The sequence below is a fragment of the Megascapheus bottae genome, chromosome 4 (genome assembly GCF_031878675.1).
Source record: "Megascapheus bottae isolate mThoBot1 chromosome 4, mThoBot2.hap1, whole genome shotgun sequence".
Taxonomy (NCBI): domain Eukaryota; kingdom Metazoa; phylum Chordata; class Mammalia; order Rodentia; family Geomyidae; genus Megascapheus; species Megascapheus bottae.
Window position 1 is genome coordinate 8,764,430 of NC_143512.1, and position 21,612 is coordinate 8,786,041.

The 21,612-nt window shown below is 36.6% G+C and overlaps 1 long non-coding RNA gene across 1 annotated transcript; it reads right to left on the minus strand.

Moving 5' to 3' along the window:
- Positions 1–2,369: 2,369 nt before the first annotated feature.
- On the minus strand, positions 2,370–18,306 carry LOC150063943 (uncharacterized). Its single transcript, XR_016535108.1, has 3 exons — positions 18,223–18,306; positions 3,701–3,817; positions 2,370–2,665 (listed from the first exon to the last, which is right to left on the minus strand). It is a non-coding gene; the product is annotated as an uncharacterized LOC150063943 (long non-coding RNA).
- Between the last annotated feature and the right edge of the window lie 3,306 nt (positions 18,307–21,612).

A 21,612-nucleotide genomic window follows, 5' to 3' on the forward strand; every position in this document is an offset into this window, starting at 1 on the left:
CCTTCCTGTAGTTCCTTTTGCCTCAATTTTCTCTTACATAATGGGTTAAGTGTTTGTTTTTGCAACCGTCATATTACTGTCCTATATGAGTTGTGTTTACCCTGCCTCTCTTGACATTTTTCATCTGTAATATATCATGATATATTGATGAGTAAGGCATTCTCTTTGACAACTGGAGTAAAACAAGGGCAAAAGACACAGGACTCAAATCTGAGTGTATAGTTGAGCTGGCAATGATGACATTTAATCTGTCTTCTATACCTGTTTGTCAGTTATCAACCTTTTAAAAGGGACTTTTCTTATCAAAACATTTAGAATAGACTCCAAAACCTACTGCAACTTTCTCTACTCAACCAAAACCTAATCTTAACTGAGAGGAACCTTTTGATCTACTCCCAGCTGGGATAAAAATATGAAAAGACAGAGAGAAGAATAGCATGTATGCTAATATTACCTGTTTTGAACTGTGATGAGATTTCAGGAGCAAAAAGCAATTTCTCTTATATATAGAAATGATATTCAGTTTCCAATTGGATTTTTTTCCCTTCACTTCTCACCACTCAGTCAAAAACTGCCAATCTCAGTCTCAGCAAGACCTACTAGCTATAGCTCTAAAACATATCACAGTGTCATCTCACTTCTCATGCATCTATTACTATCCCCTTAGCCTCAACCCCTAATTTTCTTCACCTGAAACAATACTATGATTTCTAACATTCTTATCTTTCTGCATAGAATTCACACCAAATAGGTGCTTGATGACTGGCTGAAAGACCATATTCTAAACCAATAACCCAAATAATCCATTTGCCACCAAATTTACCATCACAGTAATAACACTCTATCTGACCTGATGTCTCCCTACGATTCCATCTCATTTGTTCATTGGTTCCCTTGTGTTCAGGGGGTGGGATGTGACAGGGCGAATGGGGTCATTGGCCTATTCCTCCAGGGGTGTGCTGCAGCCCTCAGGTTTCTCCCATGGTGTTGCTGCCTGTGCTGCCTGAAGTACAGCCAGGACTGCTACCTACTAGCAGGCCCTTGCACTCCTCCTATGACCTTTGCATGGCCACTCAAGTCCAAGACATTCTCAACTTGTACATCCAGTTCATTTGTGTGTGTGTGTGTGTGTGTGTGTGTGTGTGTGTGTGTGTGTGTGTGTGTTTGGTGTATGGAAGTGGGGGGGGCAGATATGTTGATCTCAGGTTCTGAGCTCTGTTCCTGATGTGCTCAACCATTTGCAATACATCTCTATTGTCATATTGTTGTTGTCTTTGGTAGTTAACGGGGGATGAGTATCTCATGGGCTTTGCTGGTGGGGGCTGGCTTTGAACCATGATCCTTAGATCTTACCATGCTAAACAGCTCTGAATACTGGCATGAATCATCTGTACCTGACTTTGCAAATCCAATTCTAACAGGGAATGCTGGTGAAAAGGAAGCATTGGCCTGCCATACTGCAATTTACTGAAATTTATAACATATGAATCTTCGGTGGGCCATGAAACTCAATGGATAAGAGAAGTCTTTTGCTAAGTTTCTGGATCATTGAAATTCTGATTCATTATATTTTTCACTTAATAACTTTGCACTTACTATCTTTCTTTTTTGTTTTCTTTTGTTTTTATTATTATCTTTATATAGTTGTACAAAGGAACTGCCATTGATCAAGGTAGTTTATGAAATAGGCATACCTTGGTCAATGCCTCCCCTTTCAACATTTGCATACATTCCTCCATGATTCACCCTTCCCTCACTCTGTTTACTTTTGTAGAGTATACAATGGATTCTTGACTGCATTTTCCCACCTCTTCTCTTCTTCATTGTCTACCTCTTTCCCTTTGACCTCATCCCACCCTTTTTAAGTGCTCAATTGTTGCTGTTTTCTTTTTCACCTTGATTTGGCTTCTTTGAGGAATCATACTATTTAAAATTTTCCTCAAATCTACCATATTTCAGTTAATACATTTGTATATACTTTCATACCATGCAATATATTTACTTATAAGTTTATAGGCTAAGTCTAGCTTCCATATGTAAAGAAAAACCTGGATCATTTATCTGTCTGGGCCTGACTTATTTCACTTAATATAGTATTTCCAAGTCTTTCCATTTCTTTACAAAAGGTACGTAATCATTCTTTCTACTCACTGAGTAAATCTCCACCCTATCTATCTATCTATCTATCTATCTATCTATCTATCTATCTATCTATCGTCTATCATATTTTTCCATTTAGGGGCATGTGGGCTGATTCCACACTTAGGCTATGGAAATTGTGCTGCAGTGAACATGGTGATACTCATGGCTTTATTATATTCTGGTTTGTAGTCATTTGGGTTTAATATTTTGAGGAAGCTCTATAATGCTTGAGTAGTTAGACAAGTTTATTTTCCCACCAACCATGCATTAGGGTTCCCTTTTGAGTGCATCCTCACCAACATCTGTTAATGTTTGTTTTCTGGGTAATGGCTATCTTAACTGGGGTGAAGTGGAATCTCACTGTTGCTTTCATTTACATTTTCTTTTTGACCAGAGACATTGAGCATTTCTCCATGTGTCTATTTGCCATTTTCACTTCTGAAAACTCTTTGAGTCCTGTATCCACACTCTGTTTTCTTTCTTTGATGACAAGATTTGTTTGAGTAATGTTAGCTGATATAATCTAAGAGAGGGCAAACAGAGAATTTTAGCAGAACTGAACCTCTTAACAAAAGAACAGGGAAGAGGCCTTAAAGGGCCACAGCCCATTGATTTAACATACCAGACTATAATTAACATACCTGGTCCTGGAATCCAATCTTATTGCTTTAGAAACATAGCTTGGTGTCTCTTTGAATTCTATTGTAGATACATGTGTTCCACAGACCCAGTTATATAATGCACAGAGAAAAGCAGCCTTTCATTTAGAGCTGTGGCTAAATACAGTTCATGATTACTGATGGTGTGCCTTCCGGTTTCACTAGCCTCATTCGGGTCTCTAAAAATTCAAGACTTTGAAATAGGAGAGGGAAGAGGGAAAAACAAGATGAGGGGTGGGGATGGGGGGAGGAAAATGGTGACCAAAACATGAGAAAGGATATCAATGTTTGTGAAGTAATGCACCTTCTATCTGGTGAATATAATGCCAGCCTTCTAATAATTACAATAAAAATACATGAAAAAAATCCAAGGCTTCTATGAAGCAGACTAAAACAAACTAATGACTCAGCTTTTGTCAAAATCAAATATAATCTGGTCTGAGAATGTGGCTTAGTGGTGAAATGCTAACCTAGTATGCAGGAAGCCCTGGGTTTGAATCCTCAGTACCACATAAACAGAAAAAGTGGGAAGTGGCACAGGGGCTCAAGCGGTAGAACACTAGCCTTGAGCAAAAGAAGCTCAATAACAGTGCCCAGGCCTTGAGTTTCAGCCCATGACTGGCAAAAAAAATTACTCTATAGTCTACCCAATAAATATATTATTGTGTATAGAAGACATAATTTTGTATTTCATACACATATACTATTTACATAGTATAGTAATTATTTATATATTAATATCAATATAATATATTATACTTTTGTATTCTTATATATTATACATGGTATATTACATATCATGTACATACTGATGTCTTAGAATTTGATTCCAGCTAACATTCAAGGAATTAAGTAAAAACAATCATATTACGTGATAAAAGTGATAATAACCATATAACCTTTTTGTAGCAGTCTTTGTGTAGTGATCCATGTCTGTTGTTGTTCCATTGATTCAGTTCAAAACCATCCAGCACTTAATACGTATGCGCCAGACTCCATTCCAGTTCCCTGTGATTCTGGCAGGGCATTTAGAGACAGATTATCACAAACAGCTAGAGAGAGAAATGAGGTCTTTCAGTTGATGGTGAAGAAAATGGTTAAAATTAAGGCAGTGGAGGTGAGCAGCAACTGCTACGGTGCTAAACAGATTGAGCAGCAGTGTCAGTGAGAAAGCAACTTTGATCAAGGACCTGAAGGAGTAAAGTCATGAGTTCCTAGGATGGGCTGGAAGTGAATACTAGAAAGAAGGAAACACATTTGGAATAGGTGAGACAGCAGTGTGGCAGTTCACTCACAAACCACCACATAGGTTGTATAGCAGGAAGTGAGAGAGGATGGCCATGTAGAAAATAACACCAGAACTAATGGGAATGCTTCAGTTGGTTTAGGCTGTTGTCAAATCATGCACATTCTTTCTATTCTGTATTGTGGAGAGGGAGAGCCACGGAAAGGATCTGAGTGGAGGACATAATCTGGTTTATATTGTATAAATATCACCAAGGTGCTGTAAGGAGAGTATAGCAAAACCTATGTAGGAAATGGACTATACAATTTGGGGGAAAGGGGAATTAGGAGGGAAAAGAACTGGGAGAAAATGAGGCGGGGGGGAACTGTTCACAAAGAAAGGTACTCAATGCCTGACTTTTACAGTTACAACTGTAACTCTTCTGTATATCACCTTTACAACATATTTTTTAAAAGCCTATCTGCCCAACTTCAATCCTGGGAACATAGTTTCTCAATGAATACTCCCTTCCCATGCCTCCATTTTCACAGCATGCAATGTGCAATGGGAACCTTTGGAGTGGATAAGTGTTTTGTGTTCAGGTTTTCAGAGCAGGATCATTCTCCTCACATGCCTGTGCATTTTAGTTTGCCCACTATGAAAGTCATCAGTCTTGGGCCATCACTCTTGTCTTTCTTGAACTCATCCTATAATTGAGTAATATACATTCTATATTTAAAGTAATGGCAATGGAGATATCCAAAAGAGAAAAGGCACCATCTTCTACCAAAAGCTGACAACTACCAACAACTATAATGTCTCAATTTATCTTTACTTGTATGACTTCTATGTACACATCACATATAATGGCCAGTCACAAAAACGAGACCAGACAGTTGCTTTATTGACTTACTAATAATCTCCCTGGCTACTTCCTTGCAATCACTGTGGCTCCTTCCTTGCTTATGTGCCTTCTGCGGTCTTTTAAACTACACAATACCATCATGCGAATTGCTTTTGAGTTTTCATAGAGTTTAACATGATTTGGTTCCTGTTTGCTGCTTAGCATTGATAGTCAACTGGAATGTAAATCCCACTAGAAAAGAAACGTTTTCTGTTTTTTTTCATATATTTTTTATTGTAATTAATAGAAGGGTTACATTATATTCACCAGATAGAAGATGCATTAATTCACATACATTGATACTCTTTCTCATGTCTTGGTCCCCATTTCCCTCCCCCCAGCCCCCACCCCTCATCTTGTTTTCCCCCCTTCCCTATCCAATTTCAAATAACCAAATACAAATATATCCAATATATCAGATAACAAAGTGAAATACTGTAACAATGTGAGATAACCAAGGGACAGCAAAAGAGATGAGACATAACATAGTACCTTAAGGACAACAATCACTCATTATATGGCTTTTGTTTCTATATCCTAGAGGTCCTTTCATGTAGTGTCATACTGTATGGTCTTATGTCTCTAGGCTTTGCTCTATTGCAAATCCCTGCTATAAGAGCCCAAGGTTTCTACTGATTATGACAAATGAGGGAAACCATTGAACTTATGTTCCTTTGAGTCTGGCTTACTTTACTTAATATGATTTTTTTCTAAGTTATCCTTTTCCTTACAAATGGGGCCATGTCCTTTTTTCTGACAGCAGCATAGAATTCTATTGTGTATAAATACCACATCTTGTTGATCCACTCATCCACTGAGGGACATTTGGGTTGGTTCCATATGTTTCCTATGGTAAATAGTGCTGCAATGAACACCATTGTGCTAGTGGATTTAGTATGTCCTTGTTTCTGGATGATTGGGTAAATGCAAAGTAGTAGAATTGCTGGGACATATGGGAGCTGTATGTTTTGTCTTTTGAGGCACTGCCATACTGCTTTCCATAGGGGTTGAACAAGTTTGCACTCCCACCAACAGTGTAGTAGTAATCCGTCCTGGCCACATCCCCTCCAGAATCTGTTGTTAATAGTTTTCTTGATCCTGGCCATTCTAACTGGAGTGAGGTGGAATCTTAGAGTTGTTTTGATTTGCATTTCTTTTATGACCAGAGATGTTGAGCATTTCTTCATGTGTCTATGGGCAATTTTGTTTCTTCTTCAGAGAAGACTCTAAGTCTGGCCAATCTTTTAATGGGATGGATGTTACTTTGGAGATTAGTTTTGGAGTGATTCAATTTTTTGAGCTGTTGATATAGTTTAGATATGAGGCCTTTGTCCATTGTGTGGTTGGTGAAGAACTTCTCCCACTCTGTAGGCTTCCTAATTAATTTACTAGCTATGTCCTTTGCCATACAAAAGCTCTGAAGTTTAATGCAGTCCCACCTATCCAGCCTTTCTTGGATTAGTTGTGTTGCTTGGTCCTTATTGAGAAAGTTTTGAGCCTGTGCAAAGGAGGCCTAGTGTGACTCCTATTCCTTCTTGTAAAGTTTTCAGTGTGTCAGCTTTTACCTCCAGGTCTTTGATCCATTTGGAGTTAATTCCAGTGCAAGGTGACAAAGAAGGATCCAACTTTAGTTTTTTGCAGGTGCTTAACCAGTTCTGCCAGCACAACTTGTTGAAGAGGCTGTCTTTCTTCCATTCTACTTTTTTGGCTCCCTTGTCAAAGATTAGGTGGCCATAGGTCTGTGGTTTAATATCTGGGTCCTCAGTTCTATTCCATTGGTCTTCAGGCCTGTTCTTGTGCCAGTACCAAGCTGTTTTAATTATTATATCTCTGGATTAGAGTCTAAAGTTTGGTATTGAAATTCCTCCAGTGCTGTTCTTTCTGCTAAGAAGTGTTTTTGCTATACGGGGTCTTTTATTTTTCCATTTGAAATTTTGGATTGCCTCTTCTATCTCTTTAAAGAATGACATTGGGATATTGATGGGCATTGCATTGAATTTGTAGATATCCCTTGGCAAGATTGTCATTTTCAGAATGTTGATTCTACCAATCCAGGAGCATGGGAGGTTTTTCCATTTCCTCAGTTCTGCTTTAATTTCGTTTTTCAGGGTTTTAAAGTTTTCATCAAAAAGGTCCTTTACATTCTTAGTTAAGATAATTCCTAGGTACTTTATTTTCTTTGAGGCTTTTGCAAGAGGAGTTGCTTTCCTGATTGTTGTCTCATTCCTCTCACTGTTGGCATAGAGGAAGGCAGTTGATTTTTGAGGGTTAATTTTATACCCTGCTACTGTTCCAAAATTTTGAATCAGCTCAAGGAACATGGGAGTAGAGTCTATAGGGTTCTATAAATACAGAATCATGTCATCTGCAAAGGGGAAGAGTTTCACTTCCTCTTTGCCTATTTGGATCCCCTTCATGCTTGCTTCTTGCCTTATTGCTCTGGCTAGGAATTCTAATCCTATGTTAAAGTGGAGTGGAGAGCGTGGGATGAGGGTTATACTGGCTTCGTAGAATGAGTTTGGCAAGGAGCCTTCGTTTTCAATTTCATTGAAGAGCTTGAGAAATATTGGTGTGAGCTCTCCTTTGAAGACCTTATAGAATTCAGCTGTGAATCTATCTGGCCCTGGGCTTTTCTTAGGTGGAAAGTCTCTTATTGCCATTTCTATTTCAGTGCTTGAAATAGGCCTGTTTCGTTGGGTTAGTTCTTCTTGATTCAGTGTGTGTATGTTAATGTTACTAGAAATTAATCCATTTCTTCTAGATTCTCAAATTTGTTGGCATAAATTTTTGAAAAGTATTCCCTCATGATGCTGTGGATCTTGGTAATTTCTGTCAAGATATTACCATTCTCAGCTGTGTGTTTTCTTTTTTTTTATTTAGCTATATTCCCTTCTTTTTTTGGTAAGATTTGCTAAGAGTCTGTCAATTTTGTTAATTTTTTCAAATAACCAACTGCTTATTTTTTTATTCTTTCTATAGTTTTTTTGGTCTCCAATTCATTTAATTCTGCTTTGATTTTAGTAATTTGCTTCGTTCTACTGGGATTAGGATTGGTTTGTTGCTCTTCTTCCAGGCGCTTAAGGAGACACATTAAATTGTTGGTTTGTGATTTTTCCAATTTGTTATTGTAGGCACACAGAGGTATAAAGTTTCCTCTTAGTACTCCCTTTGCTATGTCCCAAAGGAGCTGGTATTTTGTGTTCTTTTTGTTAAATTTCATAAACTGTTGGATTTCTGTTCTGATCTCCTCAATGACCCATTGGTGATTCAACAATGTGTTGATCAATCTCCATGAGTTACAGGGTTTTCATTGGTGGAGATTGTTGTTCAGTTACAATTTGATGCCTTTGTGGTCTGAGAGAGTGCAGGGAATAATTTCAGTGTTTCTGAATCTGGCCAGGTTTATTTTATGCCCTAATATGTGGTCTATTTTGGAAAATGTTCCATGTGCTGCTGAAAAAAAGTATATTGTGTTTTTGCTGGGTGAAATAATCTGGAAATATCTGTTAGATCTAGTTGGTCTATATAGTTGTTCAATTCTAAGGTTTCTCTGTTGAGTTTTTGCCTGGTTGATCTGTCCATAGGTGAGAGTGGTGTGTTAAAGTCACCAACAATCAGTGTGTTTTGATCTATCTATGGTTTCAAAGAATATAAAGTTTGCTTGATGAAGTTCAGTGCTCCGGAATTAGGTATGTAGATATGTAGGATCGTTATGTCCTCCTGGAGGAGAGATCCCTTTATTAGTATGTAGTAAACTTCTCTGTCTTTTCTCACTAATTTTAGTTTGCAGTCCATTTTATCTGTCTGCTTATGGGAGCCGTTACCTTGATAAAGTTTATTCCAACCTCTCACTTTCAAAAAATGTTTGTTTTTTTTTGAGCAAGATGTGTCTCTTGAAGACAGCAGAATGATGGAACTTGCTTTTTGATCTAACTAGACAGTCTATGCCATTTAATTTGAGAGTTAATTCCATTCATATTGAGAGTTAGGATTGAGAAATATTTATTAGTTCCTGCCATTTTTAAAAGTTTCATTAGGGCCTTTGTCTTGACAGCTCTTGTGGTACTTAGATGGTATGATTTTTAGGTGTCATTTCTTTCTCTGTATTACATTTGCGTTGGTTTTCTATGTGTAACACATCTTTGAGAATTTTCTGTAATGTTGGTTTGGTTGCTATGTAATGTTGAAGATTTTCCCTGGAATGGAATGTTTTTCTTGTTCTTTCAGTTAGGAATGAGAGCTTAGCTAGATATAGTATTCTTGGTTGGTAGTTACTTTTTCTATTTGTAATACTTTCAACCCCAAATTTAAAATAGTGTCTTGAAAATGGCACCCTTCGAGGCAGAAGATGGCGCCGAGACAATAGGGATGCTGCTTAGCTCTCTCCCACAAAAAGAGAGAACCAGGGAGTCCCACGAGCCAACTACCTTAAGAAATCCACAACAATAAACTCAAGAAGCAACAGAGAAGGACTCAAACCAGAAAAGAAATCCAGATAAAGCCTACATCCAACTTTCTCAAAGAATTCGGAACACGAGGGCCCTTCCCCAACCCCTCGCCTCCGGCTCCAAGCTGCGAAAAGCGGTGGGGGAGGGTGCTGGGCCGGGCAGCCCCTGGAAGCAGTGCAGGAAAACCAACCAACTGCCTAGCCCGCTGAGACTGAAGCGTGCAGACACATCCTACGACCCACTGTGAGGCCACTGGTTGGGCTGAGACCTAGTGGTGCAGAGGCACACAGCCTCTGAGAACAGGCCGAACACCTAGACAAACTGCAAACTCTGACCTAGTCAGCAGAGGAATCAATTTGGCTGAGAACCACCAGTCCCAATCCAAGTAAAGACTGTCACCTACCGCCCACAGAGTGAACTACAACAAGAGCTCTCGATGCCTAGAAGACCACAAAGACAAATTACAACATACATAAATAATCAAAGTCCCACATAAAACCCAAAGGGAAGCAAGAGCAGATGTCACCATCCCAAGAAATGACACCTGAAGAGACACGAAATATGACTCAAATCAAGGAGCTAATTTTGGAAATGAAGGCTGAATTCCAAAAAAAAAAGCAAGAAATTTCCAAGGAACTCTTCGAATTCAAAAGAGAAGTGGAAGAAAAGTTCAATACCGTCTCAGCAGACATGATCAGCTCAGTGTCCACACTTCAAGCAAAAATGGATTGACGAAGATGGAGAATAGAACATGAGGAACGGAAGATAAAACACAAGAGCTGGAACAGAGAATTGCCACCTTGGAAAAATCAGTCAGAATCCACCAGAGAGAACTCCAGGAACTGGCAGATGCAGCAAAGAAGTCTAATCTTTGTATAATAGGGATTGACGAGGGGACTGAATTTCAGGACAAAGGAATGCAACCATTATTCACCAAAATCATAGTAGAGAACTTCCCCAACCTCAAAAGGGAAAATATTCACATTATTCAAGGTTCCAGGACTCCAAACAGGCAAGATCCTAGAAGGAACTCATCTAGGCATATCATAGTAAAGACACTAGACCCGAATACCAAGGAATTGATCTTAAATGCTGCAAAAACAAAGAAAGAGCTATACTACAATGGGAAAAAAAATTCGAATCACAGCAGATCTCTCCACGCAAACTCTAAATGGAAGAAAAGCTTGGAAAAACATCATTGATGTCCTGAAGACCAACAACTGCCAACCCAGACTGATATATCCAGCAAAACTAGCATTTACATTTGAAGGAGAAACAAGAATATTTCACTCCAAAGAGAAGCTTTATGAATACATGCCACTAAACCAGCGTTACAAAAAATATTAATTAATCGAGAACAAATTGTAGAACATCAAGAACCCCCATCAAGAAGTATAATTCATTAAACACAAAAAGGGAAAAAAGTGAGAGAAAGAAACTTAGAAGTAAAAATAAATAATGACAATGGACACTGACCACTTCTCTATAATTTCCCTAAATGAGAATAGGCTGAACAATCCAATCAAAAGACACAGAGCAGCAGACTGGATTAGAAAACACCACCCATCCATATGTTGCCTCCAAGAGACCCACCTCACTGCCAAAGATGAAACAAATTCCAAGTGAAAGGATGGAAACAAATTTTCCACTCCAATGCACCAAGCAAAAAAGCAGGAGTAGCAATCTTAATCTCGGATAAAATTAACTTCTCAGTAAAATCAGTACATAAAGATAGAGCTGGCCATTATATATTAGTAAAGGGTACAATCCATGCCCATAATATTACAGTTATAAACATTTACTCCCCCAACACAGGAGCACCCAAATTCGTCAAACAAACTCTCTTAGAATTACAGAACAAGGTAGACTCAAACATAATCATAGTGGGAGACCTCAATACACCACTTTCAACAAATGACAGATCAACTCAACAAAAGTTAAACAAAGATACCATCGACTTAAATGACACCATAGCCCAGCTGGGCTTAACAGATATACACAGAGTCTTCCACCCAATGGTGAAACATTTTACATTTTTCTCAGCAGCACATGGAACACACTCCAAAATAGATCATATAATAGTTCATACAGAAAACTTAAGCAGATACAAAAGGACTGATATAATCCCATGCATTCTATCAGACCACAGTGGAGTCAGACTATTTCTAAACAATGCAGTCAAAGTTAAAAAACATTCAATCGCTTGAAAACTGAACAACACACTTCTGAATAACTCCTGGGTAACAGATCAGATCAGAAAAGAAATTAAAAACTTCCTTGAATGTAATGACAATCAAGGAACATCACAAAGGAACTTATGGGACAGAGAAAAGGCGGTTCTAAGAGGCAAATTTATTGCACTAGGAGCCCATATTAAAAAGACAGAAGAAGAGCACGTAAATAACCTAAAAAAAATTAAACACCTAGAGGAGCAAGAAAAAGTTAATTCTAAAACAACTAGAAGGACAGAAATCACAAAAATAAAATCAGAAATTTCAGAGATTGAAATAAGATCTACTATACACAAAATTGATAAATCAAAAAGTTGGTTCTTTGAAAGAGTCAACAAAATAGACAGACCCCTGGCAAGATTAATCAAAAAAAGGAAAAGGGAGACTCAAATAAACGAGATTAGCGATCCCACGGGAACAATTACAACTGATTCCCAAGTAATTCAGTCCGTAATGAATAGGTACTACCAAGACCTATATTCAAAGAAACAAGAAAATCTAGTAGAAATGGATGATTTCTTAAATAAATATAGGCTACCCACACTGAACAACGATGAGGTAAACAAATTGAACAGACCAATCTCTTACAACAAAATTGTGGAAGCAATCAGGGAAATGCCAACCTAAAAGAGCCCAGGTCCAGATGGATTCACTACAGAATTCTACAAGACATTTAAAGATGAAATAACACCTATACTCTTGAAACTCTTCCGAGAAATGAAACAGAAGGAACAATACCAAACTCATTTTATGAAGCTAATACTACTCTCATCAATAAACCAGGGAAAGACCCAACAAAAAAAGAAAACTACAGACCTATCTCTATAATGAACACAGATGAAAATCTCCTCAATAAAATATTAGCCAACAGAATCCAGAAACAAATTAAAAAAAATCATACACTATGATCAAGTGGGCTTCATCCCACAGATGCAAGGCTGGTTTAACATTCGCAAATCAATCAATGTAATATATTACATCAATAGAGCTAAGGATAAGAATCATATGATAATTTCTCTGGATGCGGAGAAGGCATTTGACAAAATACAACATCCATTCATGTTGAAAGCACTAGAAAAAATAGGAATAAGAGGTACATTCCTCAAAACAGTGAAAGCCATATATGAAAAACCTACAGCCAGTATTATACTAAATGGTGAAAGACTGGAACCATTCACCTTAAAATCATGAACTAGACAGGGATGTCCACTCTCTCCACTTCTCTTCAATATAGTGCTGGAACCCTTAGCCAGAGCAATAAGGCAAGAAAAGGACATCACAGGGATACACATAGGGAAAGAAGAAATTAAACTATCCCTATTCGCAGATGACATGATCCTCTACTTGAGTGACCCAACAAACTCCACTCCCAAACTTCTAGAATTAATAAACTACTTTAGCAAAGTGGCAGGATACAATATTAACCTTCAGAAGTCAGTTACCTTCTTGTACACCAACAATACACAAACAGAAGGCCAAATCAAGAAAATGATCCCATTCGCAATAGCCCCCAAGTGAATAAAATACTTAGGAATATACTTAACCAAAGATGTAAAGGAATTATTCAATGGAAACTATAAAAGCCTAATGAAAGAAATTAAAGAGGACACTAGGAAATGGAAAGACATCCCATGCTCATGGCTAGAGAGAACCAATATAGTGAAAATGGCTATACTGCCAAAATTGATATACTAATTCAATGCAATCCCCATCAAAATCCCAAAGACATTCTTTAAGGAAATAGAAGATATAATTCAAAGATTCATATGGAACAAGAAAAGACCTAGAATAACCAAAACAATTCTATGCAAAAAGAGCAATGCTGGTGATATTACAATACCAGACTTCAAACTCTACTATAGAGCCATAATAACAAAAACTACTTGTTATTGGCACAAAAACAGACCAGAAGGTCAGTGGAACAAAATAGAAGATCCAGAAATAGAACCACATACCTATAGGCAACTTGTATTTGACAAAGGAGCCAAAGATATGCAGTAGAACAAACACAGACTATTCAATTATTGTTGCTGGCAAAACTGGGCAGCCACATGCAGAAAACTAAAAATTAACCCTAGACTGTCGTCATGCACAAGCATTAACTCAAAGTGGATCAAAGACCTCAATGTCAGACCAGAAACAGAGAACCTGCTACATGATAAAGTAGGAGAGACACTGGAACTCATAGGCATAGGCAAAAGATTCCTGAACAAAATCCCAGGGTAACAACAGATCGGAGAGAGACTCGATAAATGGAACTACCTAAAAATAAAAAGTTTCTGTACAGATAAAAACATAGTTGCAAAAGTAGAGAGACAATCAACTGGGAAAATATATTCACCAACAATACATCTGACAAATGCTTAATATCCAGTATCTACAGGGAACTCAAGAAACTAATCCCCCCAAAACCCAATAAACCATTCACTAAATGGGCAAGGGAACTAAAGAGAGACTTATCAAAAGAAGATATTAAAATGGCAGAAAAGCATATGAGAAAATGTTCATCATCCATGGTCATAAAGGAAATGCAAATAAAAACAACCCTAAGATACCACCTTACCCCAACAAGAATGGCCAAGATTTTGAACTCAGACAATGACAGTTGCTGGCAGGGTTGTGGAGAAAAAGGAACCCTACTACACTGCTGGTGAGAATGTAAACTAGTTCAGCCACTCTGGAAACCAGTGAGGAGGTTTCTTAAAGAACTGAAAATAGACCTTCCCTATGATCCTGCCATACCACTTCTGGGCATCTATCCTGAACATCATGACCCAGGATATTACAAGGACACCTGCTCAGCTATGTTCATCTCTGCACTACTCACAATAGCCAAGTGATGGAAACAATCCAGATGCCCTACTGCAAATGAATGGATACAGAAAATGTGGTATATATACACAATGGAATTCTACATAGCCAACAGACAAGAGAAAATAATGGCATTTGCAGGGAAGTGGATGAATCTAGAGTGAATCATGTTGAGTGAGACAAGTCAAGACCTAAGGAACAAAAGGCACATGGTATCCCTAATATGTGGCTATTAAATCCAAAGAGTACAAGAGCGAGGACTCAATAACTGCATACTCAAAGCTATGGACATGGTAATGGAAATATAAACATAACTATATAGACATAAAAACCTATGACTCTATAGACATAATGTTTTATTTCTCAAATTAATATGTTTCTATGACATACAAACCCTTAGCCTAATTGTGATTAAGTTCTAAATACTAAGTCCCAGTGATTTTAAATAGAGATTCCCTCCTTGAACACTTGTTTGTTAAACTTGTCATTTAAAATATGATGTAAAAATGAACATTAATAAATTCTTAAAAAAAGAAGAAAAGAAGAAAATGGCACCTTTCACATGTATTTTTGAATATACATTGAATAAACAGACAATTGTTTAGGGGTCAAAGACTGAACCAGAATATTTGCTACAAATACCTACAAAATTAACTATTAAACTGATATGTATTATCTTGTGTGGTTTCCCTAGGGCTGTTACAGAATCAAATGAAGCATGAAAACTGTTTCACTTACTGAACAAGATTTGACTGGCTATTTAGGAATTTACAGAGTTACCTGGGAAGACTCACCGCTCAATCAGCAGAACACTAGTTTAAGATCTCACTCATTTAATACTAGTTCTGAATCTGTCTTCCTGTGCGAAATCCCAGGAATAACCAGGAAATGGGGGAATAACCAATTCATAGACTGTTGAGATGAACAGCAAATTAGATGTCATTTTTTCATATAAAAGTAAAATACTTTCCGATTTTCCCCCTCTGTCTTTGATTTCTCTGATTCATCACTAATTTTATTAGATTCAGTGATTATGACATGGCTTATAGTGATTAGCATGTGCATATAAGAATGCAGTTTAAATTTTTCTGAGAGTTGTAAGAATGTTTAGGTATAATGTATGTATGCACAACTAATACATATAGAGTAACTCTTATTGATTATTACCTGTATAGCTTCTATAATCCATAGATTCTTTGTAAAATTTAAGAAATTCTAGTCACATGAAAATAGCCATCTTGAAAAATGGTGTACAATAAAATCAAAATTGGCATGAGAAAGTGAAAATATAGTCTGTAAATTGTATTACTGGTATGTGAATGATGCTGCATGTAGACAAAGTTTCTAATAATCAGTTTGAAATATATTGAACTCTTCTTTTGAGTTCAGACTATTAAAGTACTTAAAAATTACTTTTTCAATCAAAGGAGCAATAGGAAATTTGAATTGAGATATGTAAATTATCAAAAGCCTTGATTTAATAGTACAACTTCAATAATTAAATCTTATTGAGGATGAAGTCTGTAATTGAACGTTGAAGATTTTCCTCTTCAATCAAAGGTGGAGGAGATATAAAGGATGTAGGGAGGGGAGCAAAGGATAATTGGCAGAGTTCATTTGGTTCCTGGGGGAAATCTTGAGGACAACAGAAAATAAAAATAATTCCATATAGGCTGGGAGCATGGCCTAGTGGTAGAGTGCTTGCGTAGCATGTACAAAGCTCTGGGTTAGATTCCTCAGTACCACATACACAGAAAAAGCCAAAATGATATTGTGACTCAAGTGGGAGAGTGCTAGCCTTGAGAAAGCTCAAAGACAGAGCTCAGGCCCTAAGTTCAAGGCCCAGGACTAATGATAATAATACTAATCCCATAAGTAATTTTAGAAGAGTATCATTTCCAAATTCCCTTGTAGCCATCAAAAAAGTAACTGGCAAGACTTTGAATTTGATCAAGGGGAGAAAATAGGAGAAAAACTTACCTTTATTCTTTCCCATACTCATTCATTGCTTGAGCCTGGATTGTATTCATTTCTATACAACATTAGAACTAACACAGAACTATAGCCCAGATGATTTGCAGATAAAGATGACATTTTTAAAAAATAATTGAAGACTATATGAGATTTTGGGTGCTATACAACCCAGCTTTTATTCCAAATAATGCAGTATGTATTTGCCTCATCGCTGAATTTCATAATTCTCTCATCTAGTGAGGTCAAAAAATATATGCAACTTTAAGCCTAGCTTAAATTCTCTCCTAATTCAAACTATCCTATTTATCTTATCGGTATACTTTTACAATCCCTGTGGGTTTAGGTTTATTTATATATTTTTTATTTTTTTCATGACCTCTATTGTATGTCAGCCAATATGGTAATCATATCTAGGTGATAGCTCATGTAACCATAAGTTTCCAATCAAGTCTTGTGGCAAGCTTTCAAATGTCAAACTCAATTCAATCCACAAACTAACTCATTTGTAAGGAATTCTAGGTTCTTCTTGAAGGAAAAAATATTCAAGTACTGGCTTTTCTGCTTTATTCGATTCTGTCTGATTCCATTCTTACTCCTAAATTCATCCACAGTTAATATCTACTACTTTTCAGGCTTTCTAGCCATGAAACCTATAGCACTGATTACTAATGGAGTTACAAAACTGAAAGTTACTGACTTTAGCCTCACTTGGGAAGAGACAACCTTTACCTTTTCTTGTCGAGCACATTGTTGGATTAGAACACTGATGTTTGATTTCATTCCCTTTGCATTGGCTTTAAAGGTCAACAACAGCTTTATCTCAATAAAAATCTCAAGAAATTGATTGACATTCTTGCTTTATAAAAAGTCAAGTTCAGTGAAAAGCTAAAGGTTTTCCTAAGAAATATGTGGGCAAATTAGATCAAAAGAATTTAGTGAGCTGTAAAAGTAAATGTATTAATTTTTTAGATTTTATTTTCCTACACTTTGGATATTGTAGTGCCACTGGTGTGTGTGTGTGTGTGTGTGTGTGTGTGTGTGTGTGTGTGTGTGTGTGTGTGTGTGTGTTGTAGAATTTTAAAACTGGAAAAGAAAGTTTGCCATTTTTTCAGGTAAGAATTAAGGAGGTCAGAGTCCATGGATCCTCATGTGGCCCACAAATTACCATACAGTTCTTATTTTACTTACTTCACATGATTAGTAACTGAAGGAGTTAACAATAAGTTTGTGCAGCATTCTCTCCATGTCTGGAGAGTTAAGTAAAAACATAAAAACAAAAACAAACCCAAATAGTTCTAACAATCAACATTCAATCAGAAAAAAACAGATATACAGATAACTTATTTTTCAATTCTCACTTTAGGTTAATGTTATCTTCCCAAGAAATAGCAACTCAGATCATTTTGATGTGAAAACCCAAATCTTCTTTCCTGAGGTGTCTCATGATTAGAAACCATGATTATGATAGGTGCCTATGATCCTCCATTAATATTTGGACTGTACATGGAAGGGGATAATGGTAATAATCCTCATACTAGACACATCTAGATAGGTTTCTGTGATGAAAGCCCGTTTGATTTGTTAACTAGGACTCTTTATTAGAGTGTCTTCTTTACCTACTGACTTTGTGGGCTATGAAATGCACAATGATCATGTGTCTCTCTTTACTTCTGGTTCCTTGGATCTATTTTGTATTTTCTGACGGAAAGACATTTTGTTCGATTTTTACCTTAAGATCCAATATCCCATAAAGCCCAAAGTTGTGGAAACATAAGATAGAGTCTGTGGATGGGCTATTAGATACAATGGCAAAAGTAGACATTCTTACCTCTATCCTTAGACACCATGATTGGTTCAAATCATATACTATATTGTAACTTATGGGGTCAGCTTCCAAGTTCTCTTAAGTGCGGACACCCTGTTGGCATGGTAACGGAGTTTTTGTAAGCATTTGAACAGCTTCCGGATGATTGAGCAGGCAAAAAAAAATGAATCTGTAAGTAGTGAGATCATTGTCTAAACTTTTTGTGTTCTAAAATAAGCTCCTTTTTTTTAGAAGCAATAGCGTGTATGAGACCATGGTATATATCCTGAATAAAATATTTATACATGTATGGATGGTAAAGGAAATTCATGTCTTAGATGTTTGCTTGTGTTGAGATAAATCATGTTGAAAAAAGTGACAGAAAATCCAGCTAGTATGTCTGTTTCCATAATAGCAGCTACATTAGTAAAAAGCCCTTTTTGTTAAATACTAAGTAAATGAAAAGAGCAGTATATGATATCTACAGAGAAGTTCACTTTGGTTATTTATATAGGAATTCTTCCAGAAAGAATAACTTTGGTATGCCCTCAATTGAAGATTTAAATATTTTTACACTCCTGTTCCTCTTCCAAGGCATTTATCCTTAAACTCTCCTTTTTTCCATCTTATTTCTCTCAATTCCCTGGCCATCTCTTCATACTGTTAATCATGACCCATGTATGATGACAGACTACATTTCTAACTATATTTTCCCCCAACAAAACTCACTCAAAATGTACTGCTCCACATATTTTGCTTACTTAAATGCTTCGTTTCAAATTGTATTTAATGCTATCCTGGACTGGGGTTTAATGCTTTAGCCATCTGTTTCTAGTCAGTTTCAACATAACAGGTAATTAGGCTCCAATTGTTTTTTTCCTCAGTAATCCATTTAAAGCAAAATATCCATGAAGCCATGGAAATGGGGAAATGGTAACTCAGCATGCAGGAGTGCCATAAAAGCCAGGCAGTCCATGTAACTTACTGTACCTTAAGGACCTTAAGGTTTCTCCTCATGCATTCTACTTCTGGTTAATAAGAAGGAGTTTCACTCATGCTTATGTTCATAGTTAGCAAACATGTCCTACTGACTGAGTGCAGGTTAAAGGATCAGTCATATTTAAAGGTTTCTTCTATTGCCAACCAAAGTTTCTCTCTCTCTGTCTCTCTGTCTCTGTCTCTGTCTCTGTTTCATCTGAGGAATCACTACTGAGAAGGTTTGTAACACTGCTTATTCTATGAGAAAGAAGCAAAAAATCCTTCATTACTGACCTTGAAAACCACACTCTCTTCCTGATAAAATACAGTAGTATTTTAATTTTCTGAAAAAAATACTACAGTCCCAGTGTTCATATGTAATCATCCCTCAAAAGTTTTTCTTTTCTCTTGGCCGGGAGGGAGAGGAGGCGGGGGGGGGGGAACCTGAAAGCCACAGTGATAAATGACGGTTAAAGGTAAGATCTGAGATAGTGGGTCCTTCTTCAATGAGACTTAACTTTTCTCTCACTAAAGGGATTCTAGAATTCACAAGGACTGTTTTAGGTTTGACACTAGGGTACAGGATCCCATAAAGACTATATCATTCCCCAAACCTCACTGCCACAGTTCCTTGGAGGACTTTAATTTTTGCATGAACTTGCATAGCACAGAGGAAGCCCAATGATTGGTTGGATGGAGTCAGAAGAAGCTGATGTTTGAAGTATTTTGAAGTTGCACTATCTCAAAGCTCTGTCATTCAAAGAGCCAAATGTGTAAAGGTTCTAGCTTTGCACCCATATTTGTATAGGGAGGGCTTACTTATGAAAATTTATACTTTTACTTAGATAATCAACATTTTGTTCCTATTTACTTTTTCCCAAGGAGGTTACACATATATTTTACTAATGTCTTCAGTTCTACCAAATACTTTCAATTCCTGAAGCTGGTACTGACAAGTTTATATTAATCATTTTGAAACTGTTCTACAAATATATGATCATAAGTGATTTATAGTCCTATAAGACTATTTTATGGCTTTAAGATAAAGAAGGTCATTTCACATTTTTATTGTTATTCTTTCATAACTACACAAATGAATTCCCATTCAGCATGTCAATGTGTGAGTACAAATGCATCTTATTCAATGTTACCCCTTTCATAATGCCTCCCATCTCTTCCAGTCTCACCCATCCTCTCAAGTTACCTAATTCTACTTTATTATGTTTAAACTGAATATTATGGCTGTATTTATCTACTATTCTTCCCACCATTTATTACTTTATTGCCAGTTTCAGGTGGAGTATGAAAGAGAGATACCTCAATGAAGATTTTGATAACAATAAACATTCATGATTAGTGACAGTTAAACACACGTGCACATAATATGGACAGCAGAAGGTTTATGAATAAAAATTTTCTCCTAGGTAATAGGTGAAGCCAATCTTAGCATATAGTAGTCTTGGGGTAATTTTTCTTTCTCTTCAACTTCATAGAAAAAAGTTTGTCAGACTTAAAAAATGGATGAAGGTGGAATGAAACCCACACCCTCACAGCTGAACTATAATAACAGTGATATGCCCTTTGTGCAAACCTATTAAAATGAATAATGGTGCCCTGCCATCCATTCAAGTCATTTTGCTATGGGAAATCATTCATCAAAAATGCATATAAATCTAGAATTTAATTAATCATCTCACCTAATAGGCTAGTCTCTTGTGATTTTTATTGTAATACTTTTTTCATCAAATAAAATGTAGTCATCACTGGAAAATATAAAAACAATAATTCTTAACAAATACATATAGACTTGTAATTAAACCCAGGAAAACTTGTGTGGTTCTATAAAGTGAAGGGAGTCAAAACTCTAATTAACATCATTGTAAGAAATGATACTAAATTTTTCTTGGTTAGATTACAAATCTGTCTTTTAAAAGACTATAGTATCAGTGGACTGTATAATGAAACTTAACATGACATTTAATGACTACATGATTTAGTGACTACCTGATGGCAAAAATGGTAGTGCAGTCTCTCATCTCTTCTGCTCTTTGGTTATCTCATATTGTCACAGCATTTTACCCTGTTATCTGATATATTATACATATGTTTATCTGGTTATTTGATATAGGATTGGGAAGTGAGGGAAAGAAGAATGAGGGGCAGGGGTGAGGGGAAGCAAATGGGGACCAAAACATGAGAAAGGGTATCAATGTATGTGAAGTAATTCATCTTCTATCTGGTGAATATAATATAAACCTTCTATTAATTACAATAAGCATTATATGAAAAAAATGGTAGTGCAGCTCTAGAACATCCCAATAGTAATCTATCACATTGTAATTTTACTTTTAAAATAACATACAGATTATGTATGCCTGGAAAATATGCCAATGCTAATGGCCACTCAATTGGAGGCAAATAGAATTGATTATCAAT